The 22,521-nt window shown below is 28.0% G+C and overlaps 1 protein-coding gene across 6 annotated transcripts in view; it reads right to left on the bottom strand.

Annotated features, from left to right (window-relative positions):
* Positions 1–22,521, bottom strand: part of LOC129958367 (uncharacterized) — a 484,792-nt gene that overhangs the window by 121,210 nt on the left and 341,061 nt on the right. For 2 of the 6 annotated variants that reach the window (XM_056070804.1, XM_056070803.1), the window contains exon 1: positions 11,222–11,396. The exons of the other annotated variants lie outside the window; for them this stretch is intronic. The gene's annotated coding sequence lies outside the window, so the exon portion shown is untranslated. Of the gene's footprint in view, positions 1–11,221; positions 11,397–22,521 lie in introns of those variants that run through there. 6 annotated transcript variants of the gene reach the window in all.

The raw sequence follows: 22,521 nt of genomic DNA, 5'->3' as shown, positions 1-22,521 counted from the left end.
TTCACTAGTCTTTTACACTGTTAAGAAAGTTTTGATGAGGACTGACCATGGCAAGTAGACCTTAAAATCTACGTTCTTTTCAAAATCATTCTTGAATATTATATGTTTGAAATGTAATATATTTTAGACAGATGGTTTCCAAAATTTCAGTTTTCGGAACCATCTTTAATAACGTCCCTTTTCCGCATTTTTTTAAATTTTGGCTTATTTCCAATAAATTTTAGAATACTCATTAATTAGTATTAGAATTTATTTTCTATTACTATTATATGTCCAGTAATAAATGGAACCCACCCAACAATATTAGACAAAAAAAATATTTAACCGTCTGAGGAGTAATTCAAAAGTCGCCTGTACAGCAACCAAAACAGTAAATCAGCCGAGTTTTTCCCCTCTTCAATTTCGTTTTTCTAGCGGCGAACCGAAGAAATACGGTACTCCATGAAGGTAGAGTCGAAAAAACGAAATGCTTTACTCTCTGTAAAGTTCAACAAAAGCAAAGGAAACATCTTGGCGACAGACGGTCGCTGATAAGGAGAATTAAATGCTCGATTCAGTTAAATCAAAGCTGAATCAAAAGCCGACTCTTAAATGTATATTTGTGGCAAAATTCCATATAATGATTTTATTTTTATCTTTTGTTTATTCATTTTGTCTCATCAAACGTCCATGTTTTTTCCACATTTTTTTTTCTAAATAAATGTTTTAAAATACAATAAATTGTTTCCCCCTTTTGAATTGAATAAATATTATTGAATAAGCAAATAAATAAATTTTGTGGATAGAATTTTTTTAATTATTTTCCCTACATTATCTTAACTAAATGAAAATTTTTTAAACTGAATATAAATGAGATTGATTCGTGTTAACAACTGAGATTAGATGATAGATTTAAAAGGGTTCTCTTCGACAAACATCGATTAGAAAATAATTTCAATATACAGCAACTGTTTTAAGTGAAAGATTATATCATATATATCTTTTTATGGACGATATTTTATTTTTCATTATCGTTTCTTATTCATATTTCAGCTTCAAGTCATATTGGTTATTAACTTTTTTTTTTTTTTTTTGAAATTCTTATTCTTGAAATATTACCTTACAGACGAAGAGTCATTTATTATCTCAGAGTATGGCTTCTCTCAATTCATAAAAAAAAAATTCAATTCAAAGTTTGAAAGAATCGGAAAAGACGAAGAAATCTGATGTATACATAATGAATGACTGAGTTGCTAAAATGAAAAAAAAAAAAAAAATCAAACGTTCGAATTTTCTATTTTATTTTGAGTTGTATCGGCTAAAGTTTCTGAACGATATTTTAAAAGGAAATTATATTTATAACAAAGCGCATATGGTAAGTAAATTTGATTATATAAATTCACAAAGGTTTTTAAAGAATGTTTTATTTCAGTGCAACAGCTTTTTCTAATTTTATATAATATGATTTCTCTTATAATATGCGTCTTGAAATATAAATTGTTTCATATGCTAAATGAATAAAACATACTTTTGGAGGAAAAGGTTAGTTGAAAAAAAAAGTTGAAACTTTTTTGACTGCATTTTTGAATTTTATTCAACTTAAATTTGAAATTTTGATGAATTTTATTGTATTTATTAATATTAAATCTACAGACACTTAATAGCATATATATATATATTCGTACATAAAAATATTTATCTTTTCCCGACTGAATATAAAAAATACGGATTTTCGTTTGAAAATATTCAACAATTTTTTTATGCCCATTTTGAAGTTCTTATTCACAAATGGTTAAAAATTGTTACGTATTTTTTTGCCGTTGCTAATGAAAACAAGGCAAATGCATCTGGCCTAAAACATAAGCATAATACGATATTTTGTTTTAAAAGTTTGAATTATCCTCTTTGCAGATAGACAGGGATGTGCATACACTTCTTTTTCTTATTCCATAGCCTTACAACAGAATGCACTTTCCTTTTCCAGTCTTAATGACTTGTAGTAAACAATGATCAACTATATCTGAATTTATGTGAACTTATTTGAATTTAAAAACAAAGAAATTAATTACAGATATTTAATATAAAAATTATGAATTCAACATTAAAAATTCGATAACGTATGCGAATTTTTTAATCAAATGTCAAAAACAGATCTTTAGAACGGATCGAGATACATTTAATGTTAAGAAGTTCAAATGAATTTTATTCTATTTGCGAAGAAATTCTAATAGGTTTATATATATATATTAATTATCAGTTTTTTTTTTATAATAGTCACTTTGAGAATAAACATTAAATGGTATAAAAAAATTGATAAAAACATGAAATTTCGATATAAACATTCTAAGTAGAATTTTAATAACTTTTACTATATATTTTAACTTTCAATATATCTAGAAGGATTTTTTTCCTATGCCTAAATTGTGACTTCCTTTCTTTATAATTATTTCATTAAAATATATTACTTTCTACTTTATACTGTACTAATAAAAGGATTTTTTTGTCTATATTTTGTCTTATTTATTTCACAATTCATGGTTACAAATATTATCTAATGTAAATTATACCTTTCTCAATTTTATTTCAATTTGGGGTCACCAACGTGACATTTTTTTTACCTAAATTAGTATATTAATAATTTAGAGCTTTAAAATTATTAAAATATTCTACTGTCATTCAAAGCCAATAACTGTACACATTTTTAGACCCCTAGCACATAGGAAAGTGAGTGAAAATTCGATTGCAAAATTCAGTTCTTGCAAACATGGAAGGGCGTATTTCAGCATCAATTACACACCATTTAAAAATCAACTATACATATTTTAAAGTAAATATATAAATTACATTGATAAATAAAAAGTTTTATGCGTATGCATTTTATTAAAGCAATTTTTAATATCAAGAAAACAAGAGGAATGAAGAAAAGTAATATAATATCTATCCTACTTTATTCAGCCTCCCTGATCTAAGAAGTATACTTAAATAAATTGCACTTTCCCATTCTAAAAATTCGAATTTTTCTCATTATTTTACATTTTTTTCCCTTGCTGTATCCTTGAAAAATGATTGATTGAAGCTCTACATTACAGTGATTTCTATAAAATGTATAGGAGCTTTACATTTCTTTTTTGATGATCTTCCATGTAATTTCATTAGTTTCCAAGCAACTTTTTAATGATTCGGGGTTTGATTCTTCTGTGCATAAGTATTTATTTAACCAGAAAAGCAGATTATGTAAGCTTCTTTCGTTAAGTGACCAAAAAGATCTTAAATTAAACTTTTATAATTTATAGTATATCTTTAAATATGTGTGATAAAATTTTTCATGGCATTTTTTTTTCGCAGTTGAAGCTGTTTTTAATCAAATCAATCAAAATATTGCCAAAAGAAAGCAATCAAAATTTTGCCAAAACAAATCTTGCTCTATAATTGTTTTTTCGTTCTCATCGGACCATTTTAAGTGAACTTTTAGGTCAATACGTTATATTTCTAATACAGTCATAATTGGAGGACATCTAAATTGCCTTTTAAAGATTTTAAAATAATCTTTCCCTGATTTAAGATATACTTCATTACAAAAATGAAAATAATTTATTATTATTTTTTATCGATTGCTATCTTCTATGAAGCGCGATCACCACAAATTTGATATTTTTTTAAAGATTTCGACACAGTTTGAAAATTATGACGGGGCTTGAGGACTGTCATATCTACTTAATCTGTTAACTGGGTATGACGAAATATTTCGATGAAAAGTGAGTTGAAGGTATACTAATTATTAGGTTATCTTAAGCTCTTGCCTTTTAACTACATAATGAAAGTTATGAAAAAGGATCTTGGTAACAATAAAATATACCTAGCAATATGAGCTGCTCTAAAACGTATTATTGACAAGGGATATGAAAAAGGTGTTTAAGTTCTTTTCAGTAGCATAATTTTTAAATGCATAAATTTGAATTTTTAATATCAGCAGAGAATGATTTACACTCTTTCATCGTCCTATATGACATCTCCCGATTTTATATTAATTAATATGCAAATTAGCATGAATATTATAGTTATTCAGAGTATTGTAGTTTCACTAAAATTAAGAAACCAATCTACCTACATTTGGAACTCCAAATTTTGAGTAGCATTTCAAGTATTGAAGTACGAAAGTTAAGGATTTTCAAATCAATGGGCATGCGATTTTTTTTTCTGTTATGGAAAATGCATATATATGAAATAATTTTGTATTTGCATTTGAATATTATTTATAATTATACTTTAAAAAATAATATGGGTTTTTTAACAGCTTTCAAAGACAATTTAAATGATATATTATTTAGAAATCTTAAAACTGTTAGATATCCCTAATCTGAAATAATTTTAAAATATCATTGTTAACTTTTCAAATGAATTGCAGATATTAGAATTACGAGTAAAGGCACAAGGGTTTGGTAGTAATATGCTATATTTATTATATGTATTACAAGAATTATGACAAGAATTCAATTGTAAGATATCTGACTTACTTTCTGTTAAATATTCACTTGGTTCAACATTCTTCCTTTGAGATAAAACAAATATTTACATGAATTTCAATGAAATTTAATTAGAATTTATTTATTCTTTTCGCTTCGTGTTTGTAAACAACGGCTTCGATGTTTAAATATAGAACTATTGATTTCCATAACTCGGAGATTGATTAAATCTAGAAATTAATCTGTAATAACAGAAAATAGATTTTAAATCAAATCCCTGGAGATACTATAAAAGGTCTGTTAATCCATTTTTATCTTTTTGGTATTCTGGGAATGAACTTAGTAATTATCCTAATTAATGAGCCTAAGAATGTTGTTTCTAAGGAATATTAATCTGTGCTATCCTAATGACAACTTCTCATTACTTCAGATTGGATGGCAATGTTTTCGACAGATGAAATGATATTTCCAATTTATCCTCAAAATGATTCAAATAAATGGAATCAGCTAAACATGGAAACAATGTTAACCTAAAATCGGCTGTTCAGACCAATTGTGTAAGGTGAAGAGGCGCATTGCCCTCAGATAAATGCGACTTTCTTCATTAAAAAAAAATAAATTCAACCATCACCGAATATAATTTTTCGGAAGCTATATTGAGAAAAATTTTATTGTAGAGAATTTTTTTCTAACTCCTGAAGGACACAGTCATCATTCTATCATCACCAGCTTGAACCGCTACCATTAGTCAAGAAGATCTCATGAACTGGTTAGTTCATGCAGCTTTTCTCCATTTAGAAGAAATCCTTAGCGTACAGACTATTACCATAATTCCTTAAGAAATGGTAAAACAATAATAACCCTTGCTAATATGCTGTTCAAATTGATCCATTTTAAAGTTTTTACACTGTCATTTGCTTGAATTCTGTTTAACTGTATTGTGTTACTTTGTTGCCCTTCTATATTGCAAAGGATTCCCTTTTCTTTGTCTAGCCACATTCATCAGATTTTTTTCATTAAGAACCTTTCTTATTATGCGAGGCTTTCGCTCTGCTGTCACTCTTTAAACACTCTATATGCCATTGTATAAAAATAAAACAATACATGTTTCGATGAAACTCACTTAAATCGTCTTCACCACTTTTCGTATCAACTATAGTGAGTTTTTCTTCAAGATTAGCATAAATTGTATAAAATACGCTTGCCTTGCATAACCACAAGTTAATGAAAGATTAGCCCTTTTTAACAAATAAGTTATCTCTAGTATATTGATCAGTGAATGGATGGATACTCGAGTGAGATTTTTAATATTTGGCATTCTAGAATGTTAGCAAATGAACCTAAATGTGTTTCGAAGATTAATACTTTTTCCTTTGTTTGGGAGGTACAGCAGCTATTCAGTATTCGATTAATTTTCTTATAAATATCTTATAATTTCGAAAGCTTCTCAGCTTCGATAAATATTAATGGAAATAAATTATTTTACCGTAAAATTGAAAAAATAACTATTCACAAACGTTTGATTTTCCAGCCGTTTACATAATATTTTTTTCATATATTTGAAAAACAGTGTTAGGAAATTAAATTGTTTATTTATATTGTAATGTTTATTTGGCTTAAGAAGATATATTTTTCAATGTATTAACAAACATTTTCGATTATTTTTTAAATATATGATGTAATATGAATAAGTCATACTCCTAAAATTTGTATTAATTATAATAATGCAATGAAATAATCAGTGTTTGAATCAATAGTATGCACGAAACGAAAATAAAGAATCAAAGATTTTTTTCTTTCTTTCATCCAAAGAGAAGAAAAATCTTTTGAATGATAAAGATGGTCTCCTATAAAAATAGGTAAATACATATATGAACGTCAAAGATATTTTAAAATTGACTAAACAAAATTTACAAACGCATTAGAAAAAAATCGCAACACATTTTTTGGAATGGGCTGCGAAATTAAAAATAAAATGGCTCATTTAATCTCAAAACTCGAACTTAGAGCAAGCCTATTTCTTTAAGCAGTATAGTTTAACCTTTTTCTTAAGTGTGATATAGACATTTGCACCTGTAGAATTTACTATATTGCAATCTATTTCTATTAGGATTTTATCTATTTTCAAAAACATCTGCCGTTCTTTAGATTATTTTATCCTTATGCCTTACTTATTATCCCAGATACGATGAGTTGTTTTTAATTAGGGAAGACAAAAAGTGATAGCTTAACACACACACACACACACACACACACACACACACACACACACACACACACACACACACACACACACACACACACACACACACACACACACACACACACACACACAAAAAGCCCTCATTATCTAATCACTTGGGAAACACGAATCATCGCTTCGTCACAATGTTTATTCTTAAAGGATATTTACACACCTGTCATTTAAAGGTTAAAGTTTTGATAATTTAAATTAAAATTGAGTCTTGATATGTTTCCAGATGACTCTTGAAGTTGCTTGGAGAGTAAAGCAGAAAAAATATACTCGAAATAATGAAAGAAAACTGGAAATAGAAAATCATAGATATTTATTAATTCATTATACGTTATTCAGTGCATCTGCTGTTTTCAATAAATGCCTAGTTTTTACTAAATCAGTGCTCATATTATAATATTATCAGTGCTCTTCTTGTACTATTATTACGCAAATTAACTTCCGTGGATTAAAATTCCATCCGAATTTCCATGTAGTTCATATATACTAATCCATTTATCCATCTTAACCTACTCTTGAATCTTGAAACAAATGGGGCCAATCATAACCCGTATATATACGTGCGTTATCATTCATCGATGGCTGAAATGCAATTAACCTGATTACAGATGCCGGCAACTCAAAATGCGATTTGGAAGCAGGAAAAATTTCAAATTAATGTTCTGTGTGAGTCACAACACTTTTGAAATTACAACTTTATTTGTTTCAGATATTCCAATAATGCTGCTTATTTAAATTTATAATTTAAATCAGTATGGGTGATCTCGCCAATGAAGACGCATTTATTATTCATTTTGGATTCTCTTTCATTCTCGAACTCCTATTGATGTACCGAATGACAAATTTATTCCGTTTTCAGGGATTATAACAATATTTAGAAATTTAATTGGAACTGTATGGAAGCATAATTATTAGTTCATCTACCTTAAAATCTAATTTTTTGCGGAATGCAAATTACAATGATGCAGCAAAAGAGAATCTTGAATGAAGTTTTGAAACTGTTATTATAAATCTAGAGCGCCAAATACGAACAAAAATACGTTCTTGAATTTAATTTCCTGATTTACGATTGCATTATAAAACAGTTCTTCAAAGCGAAAGGTAATATTTAATATTAACAAAAGAAGCCGATAGGCTATAAAATCTTTAAAAATTAATAAAAATTGAATAAAAAATATGAATTTATTGAAAAGAAGCAGCATTTTGATAATACTGAACTAAAAAGAAAATTTTGGTGTTATTATAAAAGTTCGACATAACGCAGAAATTCGTTTATCATTAACTTGAAGATTTAAATGTAAGCAGAATTATAAATTTTTAATTTTTTAATTGGTAGCTGCATTATAGAAGAATTCATTCAACAGGTCACATCTAAAAAGTTTTAATTCACAAGAGGTTATGAACCCACAAAAATCGTAAAAATTAATAAAAGTTGGAAAAAAATGTGAAATCAAGATTTTGATAATACATTATCCTGTGTAGCAGAAGTATATTTATTATACGATTACGATTTTCTAAAGACGTAAATCTAATCAAATGTATCTTCAGTTTACTTTCAAAATCACAACAGTAACAATTACGATTCTATGATAAAACAATCCATAACAGAAAATTTTATTGAGTTTAATATTTTAGGGTGAAATTGAAAGGCCATATTATATAACTGATTGGATAAAATTAGAAATTTCGGAACAGAAAAAATACTAAATTACTGAATCGAAATCAAAGCTTTGGTACATCAAATACAAATCTTAAATAAAGGAGGTATTCCTTGATTATGATATTTCCTTAGAAGTTGCTATGGGGAAAAAGAAAAAATATGTACGTTTTCAATTAAATCTTCAATATTATTGCAATTACAAATACTTGTAATCCAAATACACTCAAGTCTCCTTCGAAAATTCAAAAAATAGAATTAGTTGAAGTAGCAAATGTCAATTTATTAAAAGAATTCAGGGGACCGTAATGCGATAAAAATTGAATGAATGATGTAAATAGTGTATTTACATCTGAAATCCTTCATAATTTCCTATTTATATCTTCAAAATATCAAAAATAATATATATTTTACAGAGAAAAATTGAAATCGGTGAAAAATGTAAGAAAAATCATTAGAAATTTTTGTTATTGATCCATTGATCATGGAATTTCTTGAATAAAAATTGAATGAAAGCAATGAGCATTATAATGCTAAAGATTAACTTATTTCTAAAAGCAAAATATTTTCGACATACCATACTTAAAATACTATTTTACCTTTTTTAATTGAAATAGTTGATATTATGAACAAAATTATGCCATAACCCTTCTACAAGCGTAGAAGCATTCAGTTTCACAATGAATACTAAGTGTACTGATTCAGTTTTTATAACATGGAAGAGCTTTATGAATACCATATTCCCAAGTTAAACATTTCTAAAACTTTTCTACTTCTTAAAATCTACTCAGATTCCAAAATTATTGCAATTTAACATATAATCTCTTTTTCTGTGATATTGATAACAGGGAAAATTCATAAGAGGGTACAATCATATTGTAACCTGCCATGTGAAGTAACATCACTACTAAAATATTGTCACTAGAAAGAAAGTATGCTGCATTAATCGTCACCCTGAGGATTCCTTTACAAGAGTGTTAGGTCAGGCCATCGTTATCACTAACGAGTTGTAGACAAAATGTCTTCCTGGTGCCCTATATTTCGATAAACTTTTTTTGATGAAGATACCCCTCCCCCCCCCAAAAAAAAAAGATTCGGAGAAAGAAGCAATGTATCATTTTCTTTAACTAAAATTAAATAAAATTTACAAATTATTCATTCATTAAACAATTTTTATCTCTATAAAAGAGTATTCATTCAATTAATGTTAAAAATTTTTTTGCACCCTATTACTTTACCTTTTTGGCACAAGAATTTGGTAAATTACTAAAAAGATTGTAAAAATAAATAGTAAAAATATTTTAACCCATTGCACTCGGAAAAGTAATTCGATGCATAATTATTCACATAATACATGTACTTGTTTATTACACCAAAAAATAAATAGGTACAATTGCTTTAAGGTGTATTTCGCTGAAAAAAGGAATCTACATATTTTTATCATTCTGTAGGCGTTTTTAACAATCAAAATTGAAAAATAAATAAATAAAACCTTAAAATGATGCATCGTCTTAAATGGCGAATGAGAGGCTCCATGCTATAGCAAAGTGATAATTTGTGTAAAACTGTGCAATAACACTTCTAAGAAGTTCAATATTTCAATCTGTAAAATAATTGTTTCGAAACGATGCCCATTTAGAGTTAGTGCCCGAAATGAATAGCAAATAGGATTCGTTGCTTTCACTTCAGTACTGATTGACGGAAATTCTCTAATAAAAATTTCTTTAAATTCTATTATATAAAATGAAGTAATTAAGAAACGCATTAAATCAATTAGGTGCTTACATTTATCAAAACTTTAATAATAAACTTGAAACTCTTCTAGTAAAAAAAAACATGTTGCCGTTTCCCTCGCGTGAGAAAAAAAATGTCAAGTAAATTAATCTTAAAACAAACGAATCCAATGAAAGGAAAAAACGCAGCTAATCTTCCGGTTTAGTTATTCTGCTTTCTATTCAACACACCAATTCAGTCAAAACCTCATTTTACTGAAAACAAACCACTTAAGCCTTATAGCGAGTTGATTAAAATTCTCTTAATAAGATTTGAGATAATTATAACTTTTTGCTTATGACCCTCCAGTCTAAATTAATTTACTTATACTGCGATTTTTCTTCTAAAACTTTGCCTCAACGCGCTAAAAATAAATAATCAGAAGGAAAATTCGTAATTATACTCAAAGATTATCTTTTCACCGTGTTATTATGAGGTGCTTTCGTAGATAATGTCAGCATTGCGTGTAAAGCCTTACGCACAGCATTAGAAGACGCTTTGAGTAGCTTCGTAGTTGTTATTAAAATACAAAAAAAAAGTTGAAGAGAGAGGATTAACACATGGGGGTCAATTACTTTGTCACTATTTCTGCGAGGAAAGGAAAGCGGACAGCTTTATTAGGTGAATGTTTTATGAAGCTAAGCTGTAGTGAAAGGTAAGGAACTGTGAACAATAAAAACTCTTTATCAATTACCAAGTGTGATTGAATACACTTGCCGTAATTTGCCTCGAAAAGAGAATATAACTAGTGAACATGAATTTTAACTAAAGCAGTTTTGTAAGAGTGCTCATGAGAATAAACTAGAGATTAGATTTCCTTAGCTTTTACTTTGTTAATAAAATGAAGATAACACACATTTTAATTGTCACAACTTTAAATCGATGTTAAGAGGTAATCGCAAACATTTTAATTTAAATATAATAAATGATAAATCAAAATAAAATTTACTTGTTTTAAAAATTATATTCACTGAATATATTCGAAGCGGCATCGAAAGGTATCAAAATTTACATTAAAAAAATCCTTTTAATTACCTAAATGGCATAGAGAATATATGTGGTAATTTTCACTAAAATGAAAATAAAACAACTAACCATGAATGATGCAATTGTTAGGTTCCAAATAACAAAATGGGAAAAATCTGCAAGTCTTCCTCCTTCTCCAGGCTAATTTATAATTATTAATAGAAAGAAATTACTAATGTAATTCAAGAAACCTAAAAAATCATGTGTCCAGTTTCATTATTTACCAACAACTCGCATAACTGAAATTTTCCACACGAAGTAAATAATAATTATTGCCAAAACGAAATTTTAAAAAAAAATGCTGTTATACATATCGATAACTGCTGTTCTAGAAGGCTCAGACAACAATATAGGAAGTAGTGCAACCACAACCCACCGTCGAAATCGGGTTCGAATATCAAGATAACGAGCATCCTGCAAAGACTTTATAAAGATAGATATAATTAGAAGCAATTATATTGTAATTTTTTTAATTTTTGAATTTGATGTGATTTTTTGTAAATTTGTGTGTGTGTCTTTTTTATACGATTAAATTATTAATAACCAAAAAATTTAAAGATATACATTCGTATATAAAAATACATTGCTATTTATATATTTTTCTTTTTCTTGAGATTTCTCAAGTAATTAAATATAAAAAAATCTTAATTCAACACTAAAGGGAATTAGCTATAACAAGAGTAAAGGAAATTGACTATACAACACTAAGGAGAATTGGCGAGAAACAAGAGTCACTTAAAAGTGGAGGAATCGTTCCATGTGTTTATAGCTAAATTTTAGAGGAGTTGTGCATTTCAGTTACAGTGATAACTGCTCCGTTAACAAATTCAGCAAGGAACTATATAGCAAGCAAAAGAGATCGTGAACCATGGATACATTTTTGCGACTGAGGGACAATGCAGAATTGGAAGGTCTTCATTTTATAACGGCTCAAAATATGAAAATAAACCTCGAGTAACTTCGTAAACGGATATTAATCTAGCAAAAGAAAGATCATTGAAGACATCAGAAGTTTGTTCTTTTGGATATGCTTATGTGGCTGCAAATGAAAGCCTCTAATCTTTTTGAAAATATGCTTATTTTGAAAAGTAATTAGTGTAAAAGTATTATGGAATTCCTTGCACTTTGGACACTTTTTTACTTCTTTTCTTCCTTGACAGAAATGTTGATATTTGAAAACTCATTGGTCCTGAATTTTAATAATAAATTCTGTAATGTTACAGAATTCATTTTTTTTCTCATTAGTACAAGTAAGTCATTAGTACAATACACAGATGTAATTGATAGTAACTACTTCGATACACGAAACGGTGCCCTCTATAAATATGACCGGCTAATGCTTATAAAGTTTTTCTGTAATTATTCAGGAAAGATATTAAAAAATTGTTTAGTTTTCCCTCCATAAATGCAATTCGATTACATACATGGCTATTATTGGTGAATATTTTAGAAAGAAATATAGAATTTCTTGTACGACATAATTAGATCTTAGCTAAACATTTCTTTATCAAAATTTAATTATTTTAGTTAGTCCATTTAAATATTTGTTATGCTACAGCATTTATAATGTGTTGAAATAAATGAAATTTCTAGAAACAAAAATTATGTGTAAATAAGCATGATTCTGTTATTTTTTTAAATTATTTTTTTCTTCCTATTTTGATTTTTTGTCGAATTTATTAAGAACGTTACTGAGTTGAAAAGTAAATTTTTTTGATGAAAATATCGAATAATATTTCGTTCAATATTCTTAATATCTGAATAATTTTCTTCACAAAACCATTTGAGTTTTGTTTAAGCGTTTATTCTTTAGGGAGTTATTCTGATTTTTATATTTGCCAAATTTCCGTTTTTATGTTATTTATATTTTTAAATGTTATTTTCTCACATTCTTCTTTCTCTTAAATTATGGTAAAATGTTCTTACGAAAAACATAAGAATTAAAAACCTAATGCATATTTTTTTCAAGTTTTTGATAATAATTTCTCAATGTGTTTTGTGATTCTTAAACTGCAAACTACATGTGTATTAAAAAGTTTTTACGAATTTTTAATGCTTCATATTGTTAAAGGAATGAGAATTTTATATATTTCCCAGTCAAACCCCCGAAATTAAAGAATAGATCGAAATATTTCTTATTTCTTAGTACCTGTACTAAGTTATATATTTCTGAAGTAATCTGTAAGATTCTGAAGAAATCATTTTATGAACTTCTAAACTAGAAGGATTTTGTTTGGTGCCTCTTTTTTTAGCCCCCACCCCTCCAAAAAATTTATATTTCTAATCCTCAAAACTTTTTGGAGGTTTCACTCACATATTTTTGTGTCATTCGTGTTGTTTCAATATATTTTAAGCAATAATTCAAGAATAAAATATTTTATGACATTTAAAAATATCGTCCAGCACGTAATCGCATACTTTAAGTCCAAGGTCATACAAATTATAAAAAAAATAATTTCGTAAAGTTTAAATAATATTTTTAATTCATAAAACGGAATAAGGATTTTTTTTATAATAAGTAGTGATTGTATAAATTTAAATTTTAGCCCTACTTTACACCTTCTCTTTTTATTTTTCCACAAATGTTATGAAAATTCATCTAAATAAAAGTAAGAAAGACAGGAAAAATAATAAAAAAATTCATAATGTATAATCTTTAAGTAATACCTAAATAAATATTCAATTAATATTTAATATTTATTATTTCAATATATATTAATAATAGTTTAAATAAATATTCACAATTAAAAATTATGGATTTCGTAAGTGAACCCCTACTCAGAATTGAATTAAAATTTGAAGAACAAATTCCTTTTTTTGCATACTAAAGATTTTTTATAAATATAATTAACTTGTGTTTTTAATGGTTGTAATAGTCTGTAAAATGTAATTATTTGTGAATATATCCTTAATATAAATAGGTGAAAAGATTAAAATACATATGATTTTGCAATCTGCATTTCTGAGTCATTCTAATAGTTGAATCTTCTTTTAAAAAATTTATAGGTTTAAATACCTAAAAATAGTAGGCATTAGTTAATATTTTAAACATTATTGTTGATTACATGTTATAAAATCCAAATGCTGTGTAATCCTTTATCTACATTACACGCAATTGGTAGACCTCCCCTTTATGGTCAAAGCTCTCGTCACATCCTAATATGACGTATCAGAACACTCTCATCTCGGTAATCTTGTAAACGCTTATTAAAGTCTTACTCGCATATACTCCAATTATTTGGTTCTCCGATATTTGCAGGAGTCGATATGCTCAGAGCTAAGCCATTGTGACTGTACGCTAACATCGTCGACTAAGGTTGTTGAAGATTACTACACACGTGAACAGCAATCTGAGCTGATTGGTAATGAATGGATCGGTGTATAGCAGGAGAGGACACTTTGCAGAAACCGGAAAATCACAGATTTTGATTTTAATGTGCGGTTAGAGCAATATTTAAGGAGAAGGAATGCGCTTCAGGGAAACATTAAATCTATCTGTGCACTGAATCTATCAGATAAGTAAGGTTAAATGTCTACCCTATAAGCATATATATGCCACTCTCGAGTCAAGAAAGGGTGGTTGAAAGCGAATATAGTGCAAGGAATTCATTTTGAATAAATTCCAAACATGTTCACCTCTATCGTACCCTCTCTTGCTGAGAATTTATTTGAATTAAATATAAAGTTGATAAGAAGCAAAGTCATTACAATTGCCCTTTTTTACAGCAACCTAAATAACGGCAGAGAAAGAATAGATAATAATAGACATAAAATTCTGTGTAATAATTTAAAGAAATTCTAGAGTCGTGTGAACGGGAATTTCAAAAAGAATAAATAATTCTTTTAAAAAAAGGAAGAATACTGGGAAAAAAAAATCGTAAATAAGCAATACGATATGATAAATATTTTGTACAATTATGAATAAATGGGCAAACGCATTTAATGAAAAAAATTCATATTTGATTATAGAAATTAATTTAATGGTTTCTTAAAGGACTATATTCTTTAATCTTAAGCATTCTGATAAGAAAAAAGAATGACAAGTAAATCAAAGGCTTTATTCAGAGCTTTTGACAACAAAATGTTAAACGCTTCGAGTATGATTTGTGCTCTAAGAAATGTAAATAAAACAAAAATTTGAAAAAAAAAAATCCGTATTGATATGATGTGATATTTGAAAATTAGAGGGTAGTAGATCTTTTGTAGATTTCCATATCTGAACAAAAAACAAAACAAAACTGAATGTTTATATTATTAAAATTTTATACTGAAAAGGACAAGCTAACTGGATATTTCAGATATATAATCGAAAGAATAAAAATAAAATTTTAAGAAAAGGCTTTTACTAGCATACTAAAAAATTAGAAAAGGAATTTTTCATCAAATACCGGGTGCGGCATAAATTAGTGCAAACTTCAAAATATCATAATAAAAAAAAATAATGCTAGAAAAAAATTGCGGTTTGTGGGAATATGTTCAGAGAGCCTTTGGATTTCGTTATTTCCGTTAAAAAAATGTATTTAAAAATGACCGATGGATGGCGCTCACACGGTCATACCGAGACGGCTTATGCGAATCAGGAAAACAGAGCACATTAACATTATAGTACATTTTATTTTAAAACAAAAAATGCTCAACATGTCAGCCACCACAAGGTTTTAAGCAAGTGAGGCGCGTAACTACGCCTGTTGCAACTGCGTGTATGTCGGCATCGATGCCACTAATGGCCAATTGAATGGTATCTTTCAGTTCCATCAAAGCGGCAGGAGGGCCCCGGTAGACACGAGACTTCAGGTAGCCCCATAACCAAAAGTCCGCTGGAGAAAGATCTGGCGATCGTGAGTGCCACTCATTCCTACATCCTCTGCTTATCACTCTATCCTCAGTGAATGTGTCTAGGAGGAACGTCTTAACGGAACTAGCGACGTGAAGAGGGCACCGTCCTGCATGAAGGTGACAGAAGATAACGCACTTCATTGCTGCAAAGCAGGCATAACGTGGTCTCGCAGTGACGGAACAGGTTTTTCAACCGGACACAGGACAACGCTCTTCAAAAAAGAAAGGGCCTAGAATGAAGAACGCAGTTAAATCGCACCAAACAGTCAGATGTGGAGAATGTAGTGGTTTGGTTGTGTACGCACGAGGGTTTGATGCTGCGCAGATACGACTGTTTTGCGTATTAACGGCACCATGCAATGAAAAGCGGGGTTCATCTGTCCACATGATGTTCAGTAACCACTGTGGGTCACGTTCTATTTGTGGGAGCAACCATGTTGCAAAGGCTTGTCTTTTCTCGCAATCCTTTCACCGTCCGTAACTGTCACAATGCTTTAGAACAATTTCACCACTAATGCTCGATCCGTTAGCGATAGCATGCTACTAGCGTCGAATGACAGATCCATTTCCAGCCTTATGTTTTATAGCTATACTGATTCGCATAAACAGTCTCGGTGTGAGCGCCATCTATCGGTCATTTTTAAATACATTTTTTTTTTAATGGAAATAACAAAATCCAAAGGCTCTCTGAACATATTCCCGCAAACCGCAATTTTATTTGAGTATTACTTTTTTTTATTATGATTTTTTTGAAGTTTGCACGAATTTATGCCGCACCCGGTATATGACAATCAAAGCAAAATCGTACAAACATAAGCCATTGATATTATAAGCAAATAATGTATTCTTTGTGGAATTTCATGATATTCATATTGCATTTTTTTATTTTTTGTAAATTTTATTTCTTACAATATTCATAAGGACCTCATTAACTTGTAGTATTGTTTCCAGCACCTCACATTTTTATGATTCTATTTTAACACTCATAATTTTTACAATATATATATATATATATATATATATATATATATATATATATATATATATATATATATATATATATTGGCTTTCTAATTTACTATAAAATTGTGTTTTCAAAAATGTGTATTTTTTATTTGTTGTTTTTTTAGGAATATATATTTTATTTCTTAATTCATTTTTATTATCATCCCGTAATAATGTAAATTTTTTACGACCAGATGGCATCCTTCGTATGACATGAAAATTTGATTAAAATTAATAGCTAATAGTGAATTAAATAAATAAATTCTAAAAATACCAAAATATTGAATTTTAATTGGGAGCAAACAATTGTAAAAAATATCAAAACATTCTAGTGGTCTAGAAGTGAGTGAAAAATCGATAACAAAATGACAGTTTCCATAGCAAGAAAGTGAAAAATGTTAAAGAAATTAAGTTAATTAAGGATATGCATAAATGCACAAAAATTCAGAATTTGGACCAAAGAACTTTTACTATTTTTTTCTAAGCGAAACCAACGCAAACTCATCATTTCGAGTATAACTACATCTAAAACTAGATTAAATTTTCCCCTTATAATAAAGATTTCAGTAGATTAAAATTTTCCTCTTGAAATCTTAAATAGTATGGCATATAACACCAGCATGGTTGACAGGATAAGCCTTATAAAAGATTTCATTTTATTCAACCCACATATTTCCAGTTATCTTGTTTTTTCTCTCATATTCGTTAAAAAAAGGAATATATTTCCCCCTAGAAGTTTGAAAGGAAAGCCCCCTCATCATCATGGCGTGTAGAATTTACAGAAATTGAAGTAAGACATCCATGAAACAAGACTAGAAAAGCACATTTAACTGCCGCCTGTACTCCAACGTGCGTTTCTCCAGAATTTATTTAAATGAATTCTGCCCAAACTTAATCCGTACCCACCAACCATGAGATTTGAATAAAATCCTCTCTTCTCCTTCTTTAAACGTACAGGTTGTAGAAATGATACGATCATGTTCTTTTGTTTTATGAGCGAAACCTCTCCTTGTAAAACTTTCATTATATTTTGTCATGGAGTGTCTACGTCTTGTTCGAGAAAATGTGTGAAATTATTCCCGTTTCTTCACAAATGCAGAAAAATAGTTATTAATCTCAAATCGGAACACAGGGCTTATGGCTTAATTGATCAGAAACATATATATGCTGGTCTTCCATCTTTTCTTTTTTTTGCTGAATTTATATCGCACAAATTGTGTCTCAAAACGATACCACATGTTTTGGGGGAAAGGGGGTATCCGTGATATTTTACTACCCGAAATATCGTTTCTTTGGCATGTTTTTAGTCTGATCCGTACACATTGATTTCGGTCGGTCGACAAAATATCGGTCCACCAAATTCTTTGAGTGATGCATAAAGAAGAGTGGGAATCAGCAAATTCTGTTGGCTGTTGGTGCTTTCTCGTGTCTTTACCGACACCATAAACTGTAGACGTTGCTAGCGCATGTGATCCAATGGCTCCTTGCACACATGCCGATTTCTGTCGACCGATATTTTATCAATGCTCCCGATGGCACATGTAATACAATGGTCTGTTGTACATTCATCGATTTTATGGATATTTCCTTTCCGTTTCATGAAAATAGCAAAATTTTATTGCAGGATTCAAATATTTATAAAGCAATATTTTTTTTAATATTAATATTAGTTTTTAACGTTTTTATAATTAAACCGTTTGATTATTTCAATTGAATTCATTATATTCTTTATTGATATTATTTGTTTAATAATGAGAAGAAGCAGAAAATTTTAAAATGTATTATAAAAAATTATTTTCAGTAGCGGGTGAAGCTTTATTTCAGTTCTAGCCACCGAAACACTCGGAGTCTCTGAATATATACATATACATGTTTTATTCACATTTCAACTTGTCAGGCATTACGTTATAATATTAATTATTTTGATATTTTCCATTCTTGTATCACTCTTTATATTAGTAATAATTTCAGTTAATATTTGCTATGTTATTTATTTTTAATCAATTTATCAGCAGTATTTTTAAATAATTAAATTTATTTTTAATCACTCTTTGATGAATTCTTGCAAAATTTTGAATTCAGTAATTTTAAACGTAAAATACTTTTATAATGAATTTAAATTCAACAAAATTATTTCAGGACAAAAGGTTCGGATTTAATTTAATTTTTTTAAAATTTCATTTTCATTTGAATGTTTTTAATTTCCTTTGTTTTATTTCAATGATAATCAAAATTGTAATTGCAACTATTTTCGAGGAACTTAGCAGCTGAAAAGGGAAAAATAAACAATATGATTTGGAATCAGTCATTGTTTTATTTATTTATATATTGTTTTTTTTTGTAGTATTTACTATGAATTATTTATTAATTTTCAATATGTTCAGTATGACTTTCATTATTTTTCACTGTTGCAAATTCAGAAAATTCTAAATTACTCCAATGTCTTTTATTTTTCTTTCACGATTCAATATTTGACAATAAATGCGTGGAAAGCATATATATAGTACTTATGACATATAATAATCGTTAAATTTTTTCCATGTTAGATAACATACATTTCCAAGTTAATTGACTGAAGAAATTGTTAAATAAGTCAATGCTAGTTAAAATCAGATCATAATAAAAATTCTTAAAACTGGAAATCCCCGAAATTAAAAGTAATTCCCGGGTGCTATCACTCAGATTACTATACATTAACTTTTGAGGAGAAAGAGTAAAATATCATGTTGGCAACTTTAACACATAACTATGTTTCGACAGTTGAAGTGCGCTTCTATTTAATTTTTGTATCCTTGCCTCAGAGTCTTTGTAAAAAGATGATATTCTAAAGTCGGAACTTATTTTTGCGATTTGTTATCCTAAGAAAATAAAAATAGATGAAGTGTTTATTTTTTAGACCTTTTTTGAGCACGTGCATCAAACTATTGTAATTTTTGAACAAAATTATGCTTAAAGATTATAGCGATGATTAGGAAAAAAGGTGCATATTGAGATAATTTCACTTATTTTTGCTTACGTTGAGAAGTATATGCAGCCAATTTTGATAAAATAAATTTTTTTAAACTTAAGAATTTGAGTATTTAACAGCTGATGTTATAATAAATGAACAGACAGTAATTTTAAAACTCTAACCTTAATAAAAAAGTAGTCCTTTTTGGTCACATTGTTTTACTCTTAAATCCTTATGGCTAGCAGAAGATTCCTATCAATTTTATTAATTTCTTCCTCTTATTTCTCTCATTTTAAACTTTTCGTGGTATAACAAAATGAAGACAAATTATTTATTTTGGATCATTTTAATGCAAAAAAGCTTTCAAATGGTATTTAATAATCAAAATGTAATAGAAAACATCGTACAATAAAAAAACAACAATTGCAGATTTATTTGATCATTTGTACAAGACTTTCATATACGAGACTGATATATATCTATACAATCATCTTCAAAATCAAAGTAATTTTTTTCAAAAGAGGAAAATAATATTTCGTTTTCTAGGCGTTTATATTCGATCCTCTGTAAGGTTTGTCTTCCTTTTTCACGATGAAACAGGAATTGGTTATTACTAATGCTGGAGGGTATTTCAGAAACTTTGGCTCAAAACCCAATTGAAAATCTACAAACTTTCTTATATTTTCGAGGATAAAATTTGATAAAAAAAAGTATCTATTATGGGATAAAAGTTTTGAAAGTTCTGTGAATAGAGTAATCTGATATTAATTTAACTGTTTTTGAATTCTCGCCAAAAATTTAATTAGAGTGTAAAATTATTGAAAAGGCTATGAAATATTTGTATGTTAGAGAGTAATATAAATATATTTGAATATTTATCCTAATATTTAAAATTACAAAACTTTTATACGAATAAAGAAATAGTTCAGCATAACATTTTCAGAAACAATCCATTGGTTTTAACTTCAAAATTAATGATATATGAATTTAAAAATAAAATATAAAATCTCTGCATAAATCATTGTGATTTAATGGAAACTGTATGCAAATGATTACATTTATAAAAATTGTCAAGTAAACAATACATAAGTATAAAATGTATTGTTTACTTGAGGTATAATCTTTCTATAGCATGCTTCTTGCAAATTCCGTTCTCAAAGAATTAATTTCGTTTTCGCTATATGAACTGGAAGTAATAGGGAGAATACGAAGCGTTCATTTCTTTACTAAAAAGAGGTCCATTTCTAATAAGTCTCTTAAAAATACAATAAGAATAAAAAAATATACAGTTTATTGTAATATTTATTATAGAATTTCGATATTCAGAATTTTTTGAAATCTACTAAATAACATCAATTTTTATTCTAAAGTAGGTAAATATGTTCCTTATTTCCGTTATCTTATTATATTTAGAAAAAAATTGTAGTAATTAAAATTTACTGTAATATTTTGAAGCCAGTGCTGGATGAAGATTTTGGAAAACTTACATTTATTTAAGATGTAATAAAAAGTTTTAATCATCCCATAAAATTTTATCCATTATTTAAACACAATCTAGCCAATAATAATAAGTATTGCAGAGAATTTATGTACGTTATAAGAATCATTAAATGACACAGGTCTTCTAAGAACGAGATTGCTTTCCTATTTGTAATATTCTCCTCGCTGAAAAATATTGAGATTAAGTGGCTTAAGTTTCGGGGACCATTAAAGAAAGCCTTGTAAGTATCCACGAAATAACTTGCTTGGCCGAACTAATCAATAAATTCCCTTCTTATAATCTAACATACTTTCTCATTCTGATAATTAACATCATTTCTCAACTTCATCAAAGGTACTAAGCATCAGCCGTAAGACCAAATTTCACAACGTAACTTATAAATTTTTTTTTTATCTTTTCATAGTTTATTTTGCTACAGATTTTCGCTAATAGCACTTTGAAACAAAAGATACTATGGAGCTTTTTAAAGATAAAAACATCGTTTCTATGGTTATAACAAATAACTTATATTTGGTTCTAACAAACGGTTTTGTTTCATAAATAATTTGTTTAAATTAAATGTAATGTCGAGCAAATTATTGTTAAAAGTGAATCGCGAAAATGCAAAGAATGGAAAGAAAGTGACTGAAATGTTTAACAAAATCAATGTAGCCTGTATGAATTAATATAGCATTTCATTGAAAAGTAAAAATTCATATCCGTTAAATAAGTTTTATGCTTTTGATCAATTATAGGAATTCATAAATTAAATTCCATATTTTAAACTTAAACCAAATTAATTAACCAATTAATTAAATCAAATTAATAAAACTCTAAAATTTATTTTTACACATGTAATGCTTGATTATCTAATTTTTAAAGATTTATATGTGTATAAAAATATATGAATATGTTCTCAAAAGTGTTAAGGAAAGAATATTAGTGAATTATTCAATGCAAAAAATTTTAAAAAGAATATAAATTATGATTGTGTGACTATTCTATTCTACTAAAGACCTGTTTGCTATTCTAATGAAATTCCTTTTAATAGACCAGTTATGACTCTATAGTTTCATCTGTTAACATATATGTATTCGT

This window comes from Argiope bruennichi, chromosome X1 (assembly GCF_947563725.1).
Source record: "Argiope bruennichi chromosome X1, qqArgBrue1.1, whole genome shotgun sequence".
Lineage (NCBI taxonomy): Eukaryota > Metazoa > Arthropoda > Arachnida > Araneae > Araneidae > Argiope > Argiope bruennichi.
This window is presented reverse-complemented; position numbering and strand designations above follow the sequence as displayed.